A 16,908-nucleotide genomic window follows, 5' to 3' on the forward strand; every position below is an offset into this window, starting at 1 on the left:
CATTTTTGGCATGGAGCTAGATAATATAGTCAGCTATAACATATCAAAAAATGAAAAAAATTTATGTCGCCGTTTTCGAGATATTCATCGAAAACTCATCGAAAATTTTGTTTTTCATTTTTGGCCCCCTAGCGGTCACTTTTAAAACTTCGGATGTTCTAGAGAGTTGTAGGGTTTCTTGAGAGCTTTCATTTGACCCCGGGTTGATCAAAATCGGTCAAGCCGTTTTTGAGTTATGGTCGATTTTCGATGAAAAATTGTGGCGGCCATATTGACTAAACGGCTTGACCGATTTTCGAAAATGAGGTATCGTTGGAAAGCTCTTGATGGCCCCTACAACATATAAAAATTTCAGATTTTTAGCTATTATAGGGGCTGAAATATAGCGAAAACAAAATTTTGAGGTTATTCAAAATGGCGGACGCAGGGGTGGGGGGGTGGATTTGACCTCATAATCGGATGTCTTCCAGTCGATATTTTAACTTTGCCGTTTACCGCAAGTCTCTATCTATCACCGTTCTCTCGCAATTTAGTGTTATACTACGGACGGCCGGCCGGAAAAATTTTTTTTTGGCGCATACGTTTTTTGGAATGTGGGGACCCTAATTCGTGCTCATACCAAGTTTGAGCCCGATCTGACGACTTTCGATTTTGCTCGGTACACAAAAGCTGTGTCTGAAAGAAACACAGCTAAAAATCGAGGAAATCGGAAAAAGAGTTAATTCTGAAATTTTCATTGACATAACGCTGAGTTTATTGACGGTTTACATTTTCTTTCAATTGAAATTGAATATTTTTATTTGATTTTCCTTATTTGATGAATTTTCCTTTCAAATATATCAAATAAATTTAAATAATTACAAGAAATGAAAAAAAAAAATAAAGAATTACATTTAGAAACATTGAATTTAGAAACATTCATTTAGAAATGTTGAATTCTGATTAATTTTGTTATAGAAAAACAAAGCTTGAAGATAGAAATTCGCGATTTTTTCAGTACTTCTTCCTCGATATTTTGTTCCAAAAAAGCTCAAATACTTCTTATATAATGAATACAATGTTTTTACAAGAATGTACCAAAAATTGTACAAGGATTGAAATTTTCCTACATGAAAATAATTGCTCCTTAAATCACAATGAAATACAGGACATCCTAACTTAATTTGTGTTTTTTGAAATTTTTGTGTATATTGAATTTCCAAAGCTTCATTCAATATAAATTGTGAGACGACCTAAAAGCAATGTGTACAAATTTTTCCTCCAACTTCAGTGAAAGTTTTCCCAAATAAACTTTTGGTTGACAAATTAATGCATGAAACTTTAATAACATTTCTTGTTTTCATCTCGGTAATTATTTAATCACAAAAGAGAGCTTTCAAATGAATTTATTAGAGAGTTTTAAACACGAGAGATGTCGCGCGTCTTAAATTGCAGCTGAAATATGATTATAGCTTTTTGTGGTTAACTTAAAGCCCCAGGAGATAGTAATAAAATTAAACTTTTTCCAACACTCTTTCACTATTTGCAATTTAGGTCAATGAGAAGCTTTTCGTGAAAGAGGGAATTTCCAACAGAGAAGGAGCTTTCTTTATTCTTCGAAAGCTCATTTAAACATAACATTCTTATCAGTTTATTTTGTCATCATTGCCACAAAGTAAGAAGGTCTCCTATACATATAATACTTAAATTCCAAAGAGAACTTCTGTGAGAGACAATTCCATCGACAATGAGGGATTTGTGCTCCACCTACACGAGCGCGGATGTCCTGAGCGAAGAGCAAGAAAAAGAAGGAGTTGGATGGGAACTAATAAGATGTATTTGTTCTGTTCTCAAATTGTCAATAGCCCATGGTCCTGTTCAATATTTATGGGGGTAGAATGTGCGTAGCGTTCTGTGTATATGTATATTCATGTTATATACAAACATACTAATATATATAGCAACCTGGGTGGAAGATGTGTGAGCTCCTATCCAAGGCCAATACCGACGTCGTCGAAGAAAATTGTGCCTGAGACAAATAACAACACTGGTTGTACAACAACCTCTATTCCTTATCCCTTTTCACAGACAAATCCCAACCTCCTGCCGTGCCATGTGAATCCTCTACACGATTGTATGTATGTACAACCCATCAATGGAGGACGATACTGTTAATATTTGAATGGGGAGTCGACGAAAGTTTTCCTCCAAAGTGTGCAAATACGTGAATTCCACATTCGAGTACCAAGAGACACGTTATACTGGAGTCGTCTTATTCTCTGAAAATTCACATTTGAAGCAAAAAAAAATTCTTCAAAGCTCCAGGGTGATAAAATTCCACACTTGATGGCACCTTTGAGACTTTGTGTGGGATTTTATATGTGTAATAGTGGAATTCGGATGAAAGAAGTCAATTTCGCCTTCAATCACGTCCAGCCATCAATAATATTCTCCACACTTTACAGCCACAAGATTGGGATGAGAACTTTCAAGCATTGATTTTTTTTAAATTGAAACTTGATGGCCACTCTTACACAAGAATTTCTCATCCATTCTAAGGGGGGAGGAAGGGGAAAAAAGAGACATACAAGAAGTTGTAATTGAAGTGTTGAAATGTTGCCAACAAAACTAATTCAAAACTTTTGAGTTTATGAAAAACTTAATAGTTTAAAAATATAAACAGAACTTTCCAGTGGGAGGAAGAGAACCAATTTTCTTAAAAGAATTTTTGTATACTTTGCTATTTGGGAGGCAAAATTTTTAAAAGAATATTTTTAGATGAAATTTCTTGTTAGAGATATTCCCTATGTAATATTTACCAACTATTCCACTCAATTTATATTGATTTTTTACCTTTTATCTTTAACCCTTTTATGCATATTTGAAAGTCACGTTTTTTTGTTAATTCTTCATTGTATAAAAAAAGTATTGGATGACACTAAAGAATTTTTATTCCAATACAGATTTACATAAGTTCTCTTTATTTTTAACGCTTTAAGGACCGTAATTTATCAACATTAAGGAATAAAATAACAGTCCAATAAACAGCCAGAAAGGGTTAAAATAATTCGTCTTAATGTAGTTCCTTGTGAAGTTCAACTACCTCATCCTGTATTTTATTGCGTGCGACGTGGTGCGTTTGAGGACAAAATAATCCAAGGTTGATGGCTCGTGGCACGTTTTTGGGCTTGGCCTTTTTGTTTTAATTGAGAGCCTCCAAGAGGAGGTGTAGGGACACAGTAAAAGGCGACACGGAACAGAACAAATCACTCTGATTTGGTGACCGCAGAACAATTGTGCGGTTTATGCGGGGAACGTATGGGAAGTTGTGGACGAGAGTTTATGGGAGCGTGTGCCTCTGACCTCCTTCCCAGGAAGTTCGATTGCATACCAATTCTCGGATTCTCGCATGAATAATTTCTCGATTTAAGTTCATTCCATTTTCTCCACACACACATACACCGGATACCGTTGAAAAGCATAGGCAATCCAATGAATATTGCGTAACAGGGTGCTTTGATGCTCCAGCATAATCTTCATTTTTCTCATCCTCATCGGTGCCCATTCTCCCAACAAGCAGTTTGTCTCACCCTCTCTCTAGGGAGGGATGGCTATGAGTAGGCTTATCGTGCTCTGCAGCTACTCGCATGAATGAACTCACTTCCAGCCCAAAGAGTCGAGACGGAAGCCCATCCTAAAAGCTCCTTCCTAGTCTACACAGATTGTACTACACACACACAGCTCGCTGTATATTTAACACGTCATCCAGTATCCATTTACACACCCCTAAAGCTCCACTTCACGAGATCATACGGCATACATAATAAAATAATAAATTGAATCAATTGAGCAAATTACGCATAACTTTGGAAAAGTCTAGAGAAAACTTACACGAGCTTCTTCCCTGCCGAAAATAATGCTTCATGCCCACACCCCTACCGCCATATAAGCTTTTATACAGCAGCTAAGTGATTGGCGCGGGGGTGTTTCTAAGATCCTCCCGAAAAGCTTCGGGGGCGAAGCATGAAAGTGCAAATATATTTTATATGATAATGATAGTATAACAAACAGCTTTGCATGCTCCCCCGAAGAATTTTCACTTTCCCCTAAAGTTTGAAAGTTTCAAGAAAATTTTGAACAACATTTTGGGTTCTCTTGCTAAGGAAGCGTTAACATTGTTTAATTTTTAGTAAAAAAAAATCATGGCCAGATAGTGAATGAGGAAAACTTTGAGCTTTTGGTACACAAAAAGCTTTTGTTTGCTTTTGAAATATTGTTGGGATAGATATTGTAGAGTTTGTTGAGAAATGTTATGTTTTGTTTTTAATTTGTTTAACATATTTTGATTTAAATTTATATAAATTTTAAAGCTTCCTAACAGACTTTTCAGGCCATACATTTTAATGAATATTTTAGCCCAAAATATATAACGTGGACCTGAGGAAGGAGTCACTAATCACCGAAACGTCCTATTTTCGTAAGGAGGGAAGGAGAAGAAGATCAAAATAATTGGGAAACTTTACGCTGTTGTTTTCCTCTCAATTCCTTTGTAAGCTTAAAAAATGAGACTTTTCCCATCAAGCTCGTCATTTAAACTTTCAATTCTTTTGATTGATTCAAACAATACGGCAATGCGGGAGGACTAGAATTACGGCTAGTTAGACGCATAGCATGTTGGCTTTGTTCAGTGGTACAAAAGAAGTTTTCCAATATGTTTTCAATCTTTCCCGGTCACCCCTCCCATAATCCTGTGAAAGATTCCGAGATAGCGGTTAGGGTGCCCTTTGTCTTGGGGTTGGTGGGTGGAAGCTGTAGCCACTAGTGGGTAGTTGAGTGTAAAAAGCTCTATGGAGCATCAAGCATTATATTGATGATTTATGGAGCGAAAGAAGCTTCCCCAAATCGCCATATACGAGTGTGTGCGTGTCAATGATGTGGTAAAAGTTGCGAATGTTCTTTCAGCAAAATGTTGTGTATATACTCTCTGTGGGCAATTGGATGAAGAAGAAAGCAGAGTGTGGTGGGTAAATTTATAAGCCATCCCCGTATAGTTTATTTTTATTGCATTCTCTCAATTTTCCGAATATCCATTTTGCACCTCACAGCAAATTACTCTTCAGTGCTGTGAAAAGACTATCGTTCCCCATGGCAATTATTTTTGAGAGAAAAAAAAAGAATAAAATGAAACTTCTTCCCTTGGTAGGAATTTTCTATTTTCCACTCCGCAGGAAATATATATATGATGTGAATATATAAATCCCAGAGCTCTGTGTGTGGCTTTTCAATGCGGGAGCAAATGTATATAGTGTGAAAATCAATTTCCTCCCCTCCCTCGCAATTGATGATTATCATTTTGGGAAAAATATTCTGTGGACACTTCCATATCCATTTTGCATTGACATTATTTCCATTTGTCGCAGAGGAAGTTCACCAGAAAGTATTTACATTTTTATCTTGGTTACAATTTTTCCCATTTTGGTGGAGTCATTTAAATATTCAATGAAGAAAAGTCCACAAAGGGGATGGTACCAGAAAGCTCGGTGAAGCACCACCGCAAACAAATAATTTGATACGGCAATTCAATTCTCAGTCAAAAATGGTGGATGAATCCATTGTTAGGGGATGGTTTTTGTATTGTGGGCAGAAAAAAACGGACGAAAAGGATGTCTACAAATATCAAGTTTGAAGTGCCGAAATTCCCAAGCAGAAGGTTCTATTGAAAATTTATCAGATTTCCTGGTGAGAATTTTTTTCAGGCAATCAATCAATGTGGATCCTCCGGTGGTGGTGAGCCGACTCTCGGAGGATTTAACCAGGGGTGTAGGGATATTTTATTCCCAATCAATCCGTTAAGTGGTCCCTAATCCAATTTATGGAGCCCCAATGGTTATTGATGAAAACAACGATGCCATCCCATCGTTTTACTTAAACTAATTACTAAGACACAATTCGCCTCATTTTTGTGTGAGATCTCCACGAAAGCCATTCGGAGAGGCCAAAGGATATGGCCTGTGGAGTTATCCCTGGCCTCTCTCTCTCTCTCGACTAAGCTTCAGCTCATTCGTTCTTTGACATTAAATTAACTTGCCCCCATTTGCCTATGAATTGAGGGAGATTAAGCATAAACACTTGAGAGAGATAGAATTTTGAAGGAAAAATAATTATCCTATTGAAACGATGAAAGGAATAAACGAAGAGGAAGAATTATTAGGGATTGAAAAATATTTATCCAATTAAAATCTTAAGTATCTAGAAAAATTTAAAGAAGAAAATGTAAATTTATAGCTCATTTAATTGTAAAACAAAACTGACCATCACAAAAAAAACTAATTATTCATTTACAAAATAAGCTCCGAAAGTTTCATTCGGAAACCACAAAAAGCCCACCCACTATAGTCATGAAGGATTGCAAGTTATTTTTAATAATAATAAAAAAATATATTTTTCATAGTTAATTAGTGGTTTGAATTGAGTAAAAAAATAAGGTACCTTTCGTTGGCATAAAATCAATATTATTTGCTTCCAAGCAATTAAATGGGTTTTTTACGATATACCTTTATACCAATTTAAAGGTACAGCACGTCAAGTTGCTTTGAGCAATATAAAACCATCTACAGGAGCTTGGAAGAAAATATTATTTATTTAAAATTATTCATGAGTTCATGTAGCATAAAATTTCTTGTCGTAGCTCTTATAAACAAGATTGAATTACGTCGTGAAGCATTGCCATACCTGCCATGTTTTTGAATGTTACAAAAAAAGCATCATTTTACCTTTAATTTATTTTAATTTTTCTATGTCCAGAATTTTTGCCTTCTTTTACGGTTGACTTTTACTTCCCACCCTCCCCCATCGTCACCCAAAAAATGTGTCAAAGCATGGATTTATTCTCACCCTAAATATCATTTATTTATACGCTGAATATTATATACAAAATTGTGCTATGTTTATGATAAAGTAGTCATGACGACAAATTTTCTATTATCGACAAGGCCAAAATACCAGCAGAAGCCACGAGGGTTGAAGACGACACGAATAAGATTCAATTCGAGACTTACCCTGAAATTGAAAGTAGAAAAGCTCACACCGTGACGTTGAAAGACAGCTTCGAAGAGAGCATTTTACCGCACAAGATCACAAATTTAATATGAAAAACCACAAAAACACTGTAAGGAAGAATTTGTCTTTTTTTAATAAATCGAAAAGCATTCTTGGGACATCAAAGAGGAGCACAAAAATATTTATATATTTATTTTGGGGGGAAAAAAGAGAAAAATTTATAAATGAAGAAAAAAAGGGTTGACTTCTCTTGTTATGCCAAGAATAGGTATTCACCACAATATTTTTAGATATAGGAGCATGTAATGTGGGAAGGACACGATTTATGAATTATTTGCTATATATGTCGTGAAAAATGGTATAGGTAGCACAAGAACCGGGAAAAAAAGCTTCTTCACTCTTCGGCACACTGTTTGAGACTGAGTGAAGCAATCAACGTGGGTTAGTTGCTTACTTGAGTGCCTCAAATGGGTAGCCTTTGGAGCCACACACTCACGTTGTGAGGTTCACCCTTGGCGGGACTTTCGGCAAATCCTCCCTGGAGCACAAAAATTTTGTATTTGACTAATGAACAATTTCATTCGACGAGATTACTTTGGCAATGAAAGCTCATTCGGGGGACATGGCAACTAATTAGGATTAGGTGTCCCAAAATGTAAGAGGAGCACTACACGAGCACTCCTCTGGGGTGGACTCTCGAGCCAAAAGGGAGGAAAAGCTCCACGAGCTTTCGGCACACCACACGCGAAGCCACTTGTATGTGGAGGAGGTTTTCTGTTGAGATTAAGCGCCTCACGAGGAGAATTTTGTGTGAAGTGTGTACCACTCGGAATGGCAGTTAGGGGTGAACTGCTGATGGAATCCAACACCCGACTTGTTCGTTTCAGTCGGCAGTCAAGCGTCGGCTCCACGAGGGTAGGGCGCACAAGTGATGACGCGATGGCATACTGCTCCAGTGAAAGCTCTCAATTTGTGCATGGTTGATGAGGGAGGAAGAACGTTCATACAAACAGTACACAGTCATACCATCACGGAGTGTGTATAAATACTCCCGGAGAACACCATGAAAGTGCCTCGAGTGATGACATTGCTCTGGATTTGCCACCACCATCCCCCTTGTCGCACCGGATAGGGGGTGGCGTAGAAAAGATGAGTCTGCAAATGACCAAAAGGAAATGGTACAACATTTCCACACCGAAAACCTCATCAAAGGACATTCGATGAATGAATGTATACCCCCACAAATACAATGGTATCAATCTCAACTCCATTCTCTAACCCAAAAAAAAAACAATTTAGCCCCACACACAGCATGGGCCAATGGAACCAATAAAAGTCCCCACAGGACGAGGACATGATTAATGAAGCGCATTTTGAAGGTGTGACGCATTTAATAGGGCGAATGACTCTATATATCGACATAAACGCCCACCAGACCCCCCCCCCACAAAACAGACACCCAACACCCTCCCTTAAAACATGCACCCACCACCTTCCCTCAAAACAGACACTCAATCCTCCCCACAAAACAGACACCATGCCACCCACACCAAAATGTCCCCAATCCTCCTTGGCTTTCGCCAATTTAATCGCAAAACATCAAAACCGCCAATATTGCAAACAATGTAGCGCATTTTGAGGGAAAGTCAATTCACGGAACACTCCTCAATGTGACGGAATTTCCCTCAAAGCATTTATCTTATGTTGCGTGCTTTGTGTACACCAACTATACACAATGGCTTTGTGTAAGAGATTTTACAAGAGAAAGAAAAACATGAAGGGAAAAGAAATTCGAAAAAAGTGATCGTGAAAATAAATACCAGAAGACTGAAATGAAAATAGAAAATTTCAGGAAAATCCTAATTTAAAAGTAAGAACAATCAAAGAATTTAATTAACTTGAAGTAGTATTAAATAAATATTCATATTTTCTTGAATTCTCACACGAATATGTCGAAATATTCGCTTTAAATTGCGAATATTTGCATAATTTTAAATTCATATAAACACCCCTTGGTTATAATAAAATAGCCTATACCAATCATTTGTGAGAGCAATGTACTAGTCTCGTAGAGATATTATTTATACTTGATCGACGAACTATCCTAAAAATCTCTTTTGTATTTTTAGAAACTTAAGCTGTAATGTAAATTCAAAGAAAAAAATCTCTTGTGAAAAATCCTAAAATAATACAAAAGAAAACCACTCAAAAAGAATTTTTCATGTTAAATCTTTCTTTGGGGTGGAAAAATAAACACCTAAAACTGGAAAAAAGTCGTGCTTGAACACCCTTCTGTGTGGGGGTGAGAGATTAGAGGGAAATCCATCGAATTTGTTGTTTCCTCCAACCACTGATTGAGGCCCAAAATTTTCCTATTAAGCCGTAAATTGATCTGATATGACTCACATGTTCAACTCCCATCGCCCCCACGACGCAAGCTTCTATGTTGGATTTTCTTCAATTTTTCTTCAAACAAAATGATTTGTTGTTAGCATGAATAAATGTGCGGTGGCGGGGGTGGAATAGCGATGAAATAAATCAACGACACAATATGCGTGCGAGACTATTAAAAAATGAATGGAAAATTCAAGAATTTCCATCTTCGTGAAGCATTTTATCTTTCTTTTTTTGGGGGGTCATTTAAATATTTTTTAAGGGAGGGATTTTCGTCATCCCTTAATCATGAATATATGGAATATTTTGTGTATGACAAACACATCTTTTCGTTGCGGGTGGGTGTTGTGTAGCATTCCTCCGGAAGCGATTATGGTATTCATTAGAGAAATTCCTGAACCCCTTTTGACTACTTAAATACAACTCCTCTACCGCGCGCGCATAAAATACATTTGTGGTATTGAAGAATAGACTCCGCATACAACACTCTGCGTGAGAAACCAATAAAAAGTTTGATACCCCGAATGGATGGAGACTTGTCAGGAATTTCCACCATCATTGTGGTGAAACTCATTAGGCAAATGGGAGTTATTTTCTCTCTGGATGCAACCAGAAGCATTATCTTTCTTTGCTTCTCTTTTTTTTATTCCTTTTACCATCATATTACTCGCAGAGCTTTCTGCTGTATTTGCCAGATATTGCTAAACTTGAAGGTGATAAAACCTATTCCATAAAATGCGTCCGCTACAGGAGAGTGCATGCGATGATGGGGATTTTTTATCCATCTAAAAATGCCCATAAAACATCCATTAGTCTGTAAGAATTTTCAGAATTCATTGATTCTATGTGGAGATTCTGGCTTATAGATCGATTTAATCGATAAAATGCAGGATAAAATGTTTATAAGATATACGAAGTTTTTTGGCTAATTAGGGTGAACCAAATTAAATGAGATGAATGAAATGATTACTCATATGAAGCCAAAAAAATGAAGCAATAAAAGAAGATTAAAAACTTTTGCTACTTTTGCTCTGACTGCGAGTTTGAGATTTTTCCTTATTTTACAAGATCTTGAGCAGATTTTTTCTATTATCCTCTTCATCACCCCATTTTAATCTATTCACCTCTTTTTACAGCATCGCAACTGCAGGAGATTGAAGTGAATTTTTTAATTTTCTACTTGGTTGGTCTTCCATTTATTTAGTGACACTGTGGCTCTACTAAATGCCGCCGTTACTTTGACAAAGACGGCGTATGAGGGATTTATGCTACATATGTTGGAGAGGGGTGGAATAAAGTAGCAAAGAAGGGCTACCGAAGGGGTGGCATTATTGATCGAATTGGGAACAAATTAATGACCATATTTGGAATTATAGTCATCAAAGTTGGGATTAATAGGCACATAGCTACGTGTATGTGTATAGTTATTCTTCCAGCGGTATTTTCACAGGACTTAATCTTTCCTCGTTACCCAAAAGATTTCCTCACGGAAGGAAACACTCACACATCGCTCCGCCGTAGAATGTCTAAAGAAGAAAAAATCATCCGACTTAATTCTTCTATTTTTGCCAAAAGAGTAATCTTACCGTAAGAATTTTTGTGCACCTTTTCTCGCCCTTTCTTGGGGTGAAAAAAAAAAAAGATTCCTTAGCTCGTTATGGGATGGGGGGGGGGGGGGGGTATATCGGGGACTCCATGAAAGAAAGTGGCTACTAATGCGATGAATATGCCGAAAAAAATGAATATTTGTTCATTAACTTGGAAGAAAAATAACGCCCAAAACTTTGTTGTTCAATTTAATAACAAAGGCATCATCATTAATGTGAATTTTTCTGCCAAAGCCATGCTCAAAAATGTCTGGAGAGGGTGAAAAGTGCCTTATTCAGAAATAATGAAAGAGCTTTTTTTGGAAAATGGGGCACGGGGGGAAAATCCATTCGTCTGCGCAAAACGAGATAAAAAACACGGCACACAATAAAGAAAAACACACAATAAAGAAAAAAAATAGGGCAGAAAATTCTCTGATTTTTAATTTTTCTCAATATATTTTCTCATTCATCCGCAGATCTTTTTTTTTTTTTAAATAATTGAATAATTTTTTTGAAGACTTTATTAAAAGCTTCTCTGCAGACTTATTAAATTTATACAAGCTTTTCCAGGTATTTGATTCATGCAAAATGTATAAGTTAAATTGCTTGGAATTGTTTTTATTCTCTCCACTTTTGTTTACATTATGAATACTTTGTACCCTATCTTACAATCTTGATCATAGATGTTGCATTCAAAATACCAAATAATTATTCTACTTTGTAATTGCAGAAGTTGGTGTCTCTGCAATGATTGTGCTGAGAAATTTCTCCTCATAATAGCTACAGAAGCCAATTAAATATCCTCCCTTTAACTGTGTGTATTTATATGGAATTTTGCAAGAATACGGGGTGAATATAATATTTGTTTGTTCATTTTCTTTTCTAAATCATTAAATTTTAGAGAAGAGAATTGTTCTGCAATTGTTTTAATCTGCGAAATATCTTTACAAAAACTACCATTAAAACTTTGTAAAGAAAATAAATATATTTTGTTAATAGGTAGCTAAGTTAATAGGTAAGTGTTTTAAAATATATCTTAAATAGAATTCTAAATTGAAGAAAAAACACAAAATTAGATGAAAAGTGCCTAAAAAATCAAAGAAACTTACAAAAAGCTTTCAATTTTTATTAAGCTGAATAGTTTTAATTTTTTTTAAATTATTTCGGTATCCATCTAAAAGATAATTTCCTCTTCTTGAAATTTTCATTATATAAAAGCTAAGAAAACTTCTTTCTTCTTGCATTCAACCGTTCATTTTACAAAAAGTTTTTCCCACAATTCCTGAGGTCGTTATTTTATGTATGTAACTTCCTTTTTTTAAGCATATCCTGAGAAGTTTTCAGACTATCGTGGTCTTCAAAATTTCACGGTAATAAACACAATGAGTTTTTGCATTTTTTCCCTCATTATTTCCGCATCCTTCAGGATTTTATGCAGAAGCATCACTACAGGGCTTTTTCTAGATATCGAGAAAGCATTTGATAAAATGTGGCACTTGGGCCTATTGTATAAATTAATTAAATTCAAATTTGATCCCAACATTGTAAAGCTAATTCATAGCTATTTAATAAACAGAAAAATCATTGTTCAAGACGGGGAATACAGGTCAGAAGAAAAAGTCATAAAAGCTGGATGCCCACAAGGAGCAATTTTGTCACCAGTATTTTATAATCTCTATATATCTGATATGCCAAAAGATAATAATTGTAAATTATCAATATATGCTGATGATACCGCCATATTTACTTATGATGAGGATATTAACTTAAATTATAAAAGATTGCAAAAATATATAAATAAGGTCACGAAATATTACAACAAATGGAAGATCAAAATCAACACAGATAAAACAGTTCTAGTTAACTTTACAACAAAGACAAAATATGAAACAAAACGAAAAATTAAAATTAATGACACTGAAATAAAACCTAGCAATAGTATAAAATATTTGGGAATAACATTTGACAACAAGCTAAAATTTAACACACATTTTCAAAACACTATAAAAAAATCTAAAATGGCAATGAATAAGATATTCCCTCTAATTAAATTTGATAATAAAATGAGCCAAAAAAATAAAATAAATATATACAAAATATTTGTAAGACCAATATTGTTATATGGCGGTATCACATGGGGTACTATGTCAAAAGCTAATTGGAGAAAAATAGAAACTATTCAGAACAAATGCCTAAGAATGGCTACAAATGAAAAATTTAATACTGAAACTAAACGATACATTAGCAATAAGTTATTGTTAGAAAATTGTAATTTAACTACAGTCCAAGAATTCCACAATGAATTGATTAAAAATGCCAAAGAAAAACTGCCGAAAATTAACAATAAGATTATAAATGAAATTATTCCCAATTGTACATACTCATACAGACTGAAAACATATAATTCTACCCTTAGAAATTAAAATGAAATTGTAAATATCAAGGGGTGGGGTGGGAATTTTTGAAACCTTTAAAGCTAAAAACTGTAAAATTGAGAGCAATAGTATACATATGTAAATTATAAAAACTGTAAATATGAAAACGAAGTGTAAACAATCTTTTTTGGAAATACTTAGTTAAGAAAGAAATTGTAACATAATGTAAATATTTAAACTTGTAAATAAATTTGTATATATATATATATGCAGAAGCATCAAAGTCAGAACTATAAAAGTCAACAATGTAATCATTGTATATATTTTTTTAAATTTCCATCGTGACTTGTGAAAAGGCTCTGGGTGGAGAAGTAAATGTATTATAGTTGAATTACATGGTGATGATGTTAAAAAATTCATGTAGACAAGCAGTGCTTGTGTAAAAACATCGATTTTTACCACAGTCCTTCCGGGAGTGTGGAAAAAAGTGACAAACGAATTCTCTCTCGTTTGTTCCAATTCTCAAAGAGAATTATGTATAACCCGTATAACCCCCGTTGTTCGTCTAGCGTGGTGCATATATTTTTCTGCAAGATAATGTATCCCACAACTTCCGGCTCATGCATCTCTCGATTTTCTTCTACTTCCTCCGGGGTTTGCATTTTATTTACATGAAAGAAGCAATCATACAGAATACGAAATTATTCAAAAGTACAAAAGTTCATACCTTTCATGAGCTTTTGAAATTTAATATGTGGTTATATATGCGATCAATGCGAATTTTTCAGTAAATTTGTTATTTTAATTTGAACTTTTTTCTCTGCTTGACAATGAATTTGCACCTGCCTATACACATAGTAATACGTGTCACATTTGAATTAATGTAGTAACATGAGGTGGAACCAAATCCTCATGTAGCATCAAATTTAATTCTCCGGACATACTATATGACTGCTGTTCTATTAACCCGCTTGTGCGCTTTAGGGAAATTTAAATGTTCATTTTTAGTGCATAAGTAACACATAAAAGCTTAATATTTCCACAAAAGTTCAAAGATTTTGGTAAAAAAAAAAAAGAAAATATTTGAATTGCACCCAAAACTTCACAAATATCGACTTTTTCAATGAGAAATTTTTTTATTGAAAAAATTAAAAAAAGATATTAAAAATTCCCGGTAATACATGGGTTAAAATGGAATCATATTTTCACAAAGAGAAATCATAATTTCCGCTTGCATTTTATGTGTACCAACCTACCGCGGAGAGCTTTAGTTAGTACACAGGGTACTTTTCAGATTGTTTTCAGTTCCATGCTGCATTCATTTAAATTTACATACTAAAGACTACAAAGAGTAGTTTCAATGTGGTTTTGGCTCTCCATGTTGGTTGAATTTCTTTTCACTTCAACATAATGAAACGGAAACTCTAAAAGCAAACTTTAAATGGAATTAATTTATCACTGCAGTTCGTTGAATTTCTTTTGCCTAATATCATTTTATGTTTAAGAATTAATCATTTTGGCAGAAACATAGTTGAGATTTTGGTCAAAGTTTTTGGAATTAAAGCTCCCAATTTACAAAGAAATTTAGTTTAAAACTCAACTAGGAATTTATGAACTAACATTGTGATTTAATATTGTTGCATTTACTCTAAACTTTTGTGAGCTTCACTTTATAATTCACAATTTCATGTATTTTGTACACTAATATGCTTTCAGGCGATTTGAATTTACATTTATTTATTTTTTAAATAATAAATAATAAACCACGTTAAAGCGCAAATAATCTCTGGAATTCAATTTGTTGGGAATATTTGAGGATTTTGGGCTTTATGTTTCAAGTATAGTTTATTAGTCTATTGAAAAAAAAAAAAACGATCCATTCGTCATTTGGTTTCAGATTATTAATCTAGCCAGAATAATCCGACTGAAATTCATCAAATGTTTCAATGGGCGGTATATACAATGGAGACCAAATAAGTGCCAAATAATCAAATATGGGCTTACGTTAGGGATGACAGGGGCTTCTTTAGTCAATTTGAAAGAAATATTCTAGAGTTGAGGGTAGAAGTTTTTTTTAGTGAAGACGTTAGTGACACGTTCGTTAATTCCACTAATCAATCAATGAAATTTTCTTTCTTTTTTTTATTTTATGTTAAAAGAATATAGAATTAAGAAAATTCCAATAAAAAAAACTAGAAAAAAATTTGAAGTTTTTTTTCCAAAAATGACTTGCACAACCCTAGTCACTCCTAATTCTATTCTGCATGTCTTTATGTACATAATATCATTCAAATTAATATACAATAGGAAAGTCTAACTTCACTCCTACAATACACAGTCACGCCTGTAAATCAATGCTGATATCAATAGTTTAATTTGCATTTCCTGATTTTAAGACATTGTAGAATGTGGGTAAGAATACATATTGCATTATGCATTGTATTACATCATAAGGAGCTTTATGGGGAAGTTTATAGGGAAGCACATGGCCTTGCATTTTATACTTTGTCTTGTCAAGATCTCTCAGAGAAAAAGGGATGAACGAAAAGCCACAGGATTTTGGAAGAAAAATGCACATCGTCTAAAAAGCTTTGCTCGGGCATTTTTGCTATATATTTTATGTTTATTATACATATATGTATCAAATGGGCGAAAAGTTTTTGAGGAAAGCTTCACACTTGAATTTTAATTTTTGCTTTTCCTCTGACAATGTGACTAATTGCCTTCAGGTTAAGTAAATTCAATATTTACAATGAATTAAGTGAAGAGCTTTTTGTTGCGTAGTTTATGAACAATTTTCTTTTCATCCCTTAATGCGAGAGATTGCATTTTTCCCATGAATATATGGTGCGGATGGTTGCAGAATATTATCCAGTGTCAATCAAGGCTTTAACAGTAATCTGCTCACTTTTAATGGTGTCATCGTAAACTATTATTCTCCATGCGAGAGAACACCATCAAGGTTACATCTAGTAGAAGTTACCCCCCATTGTACCCCACAAAGCGTTTGTGCTTTCGTGGAAGTTGAAGTAAGGATGAGAAGAATGTCAGTGTTAAGTTTATATGTAATTTGGTGTATTCGCGAAGCTTTTGGGTGCAAACACTTGCTGTGTGGGAATAACTCAAGTGCTGTTGAGTGTTCTTCGGTAACCTCCATGACATCGTGATCCACTAATGAACCTTTCCTGGGCTACGTGTCAAGTGACACCATAACATCCTTGTGCTCTTCGTCGCGAATCGACCGCCAGAAGATACAATAAACACTCCAACGTGACACCCCTTTATGTTCTACCGCGCACGGCTGAGACGGAGAACGTAAGTGAATGAATGTCTATTAAATTAAATTTTAGTTGATAAAGCATTAACCCCTTTCAACACCGAAAGGTTGCTCATAAATGCAAGATGCTTTGGAAAATTCCCAAAGATTCAATAAAAAATCTTCTTAATTTTTAATGCTCTTCTGTGAAATATTCGAGGACCTTCCTTTTGAATTTAGATAAGTAGCAAGGCGA

At 34.7% G+C, this 16,908-nt stretch overlaps 1 protein-coding gene across 3 annotated transcripts in view; it reads right to left on the reverse strand.

Moving 5' to 3' along the window:
* LOC129788971 (dual specificity calcium/calmodulin-dependent 3',5'-cyclic nucleotide phosphodiesterase 1-like) overlaps positions 1-16,908 on the reverse strand; it is a 155,009-nt gene that overhangs the window by 116,671 nt on the left and 21,430 nt on the right. The window contains exons 1-2 of one of the 3 annotated variants that reach the window (XM_055825522.1): positions 7,493-7,860; positions 7,038-7,145 (exon numbers count right to left, since the gene is read on the reverse strand). The exons of the other annotated variants lie outside the window; for them this stretch is intronic. The gene's annotated coding sequence lies outside the window, so the exon portion shown is untranslated. Of the gene's footprint in view, positions 1-7,037; positions 7,146-7,492; positions 7,861-16,908 lie in introns of those variants that run through there. 3 annotated transcript variants of the gene reach the window in all.

The sequence above is a fragment of the Lutzomyia longipalpis genome, chromosome 2 (assembly GCF_024334085.1).
Source record: "Lutzomyia longipalpis isolate SR_M1_2022 chromosome 2, ASM2433408v1".
Lineage (NCBI taxonomy): Eukaryota > Metazoa > Arthropoda > Insecta > Diptera > Psychodidae > Lutzomyia > Lutzomyia longipalpis.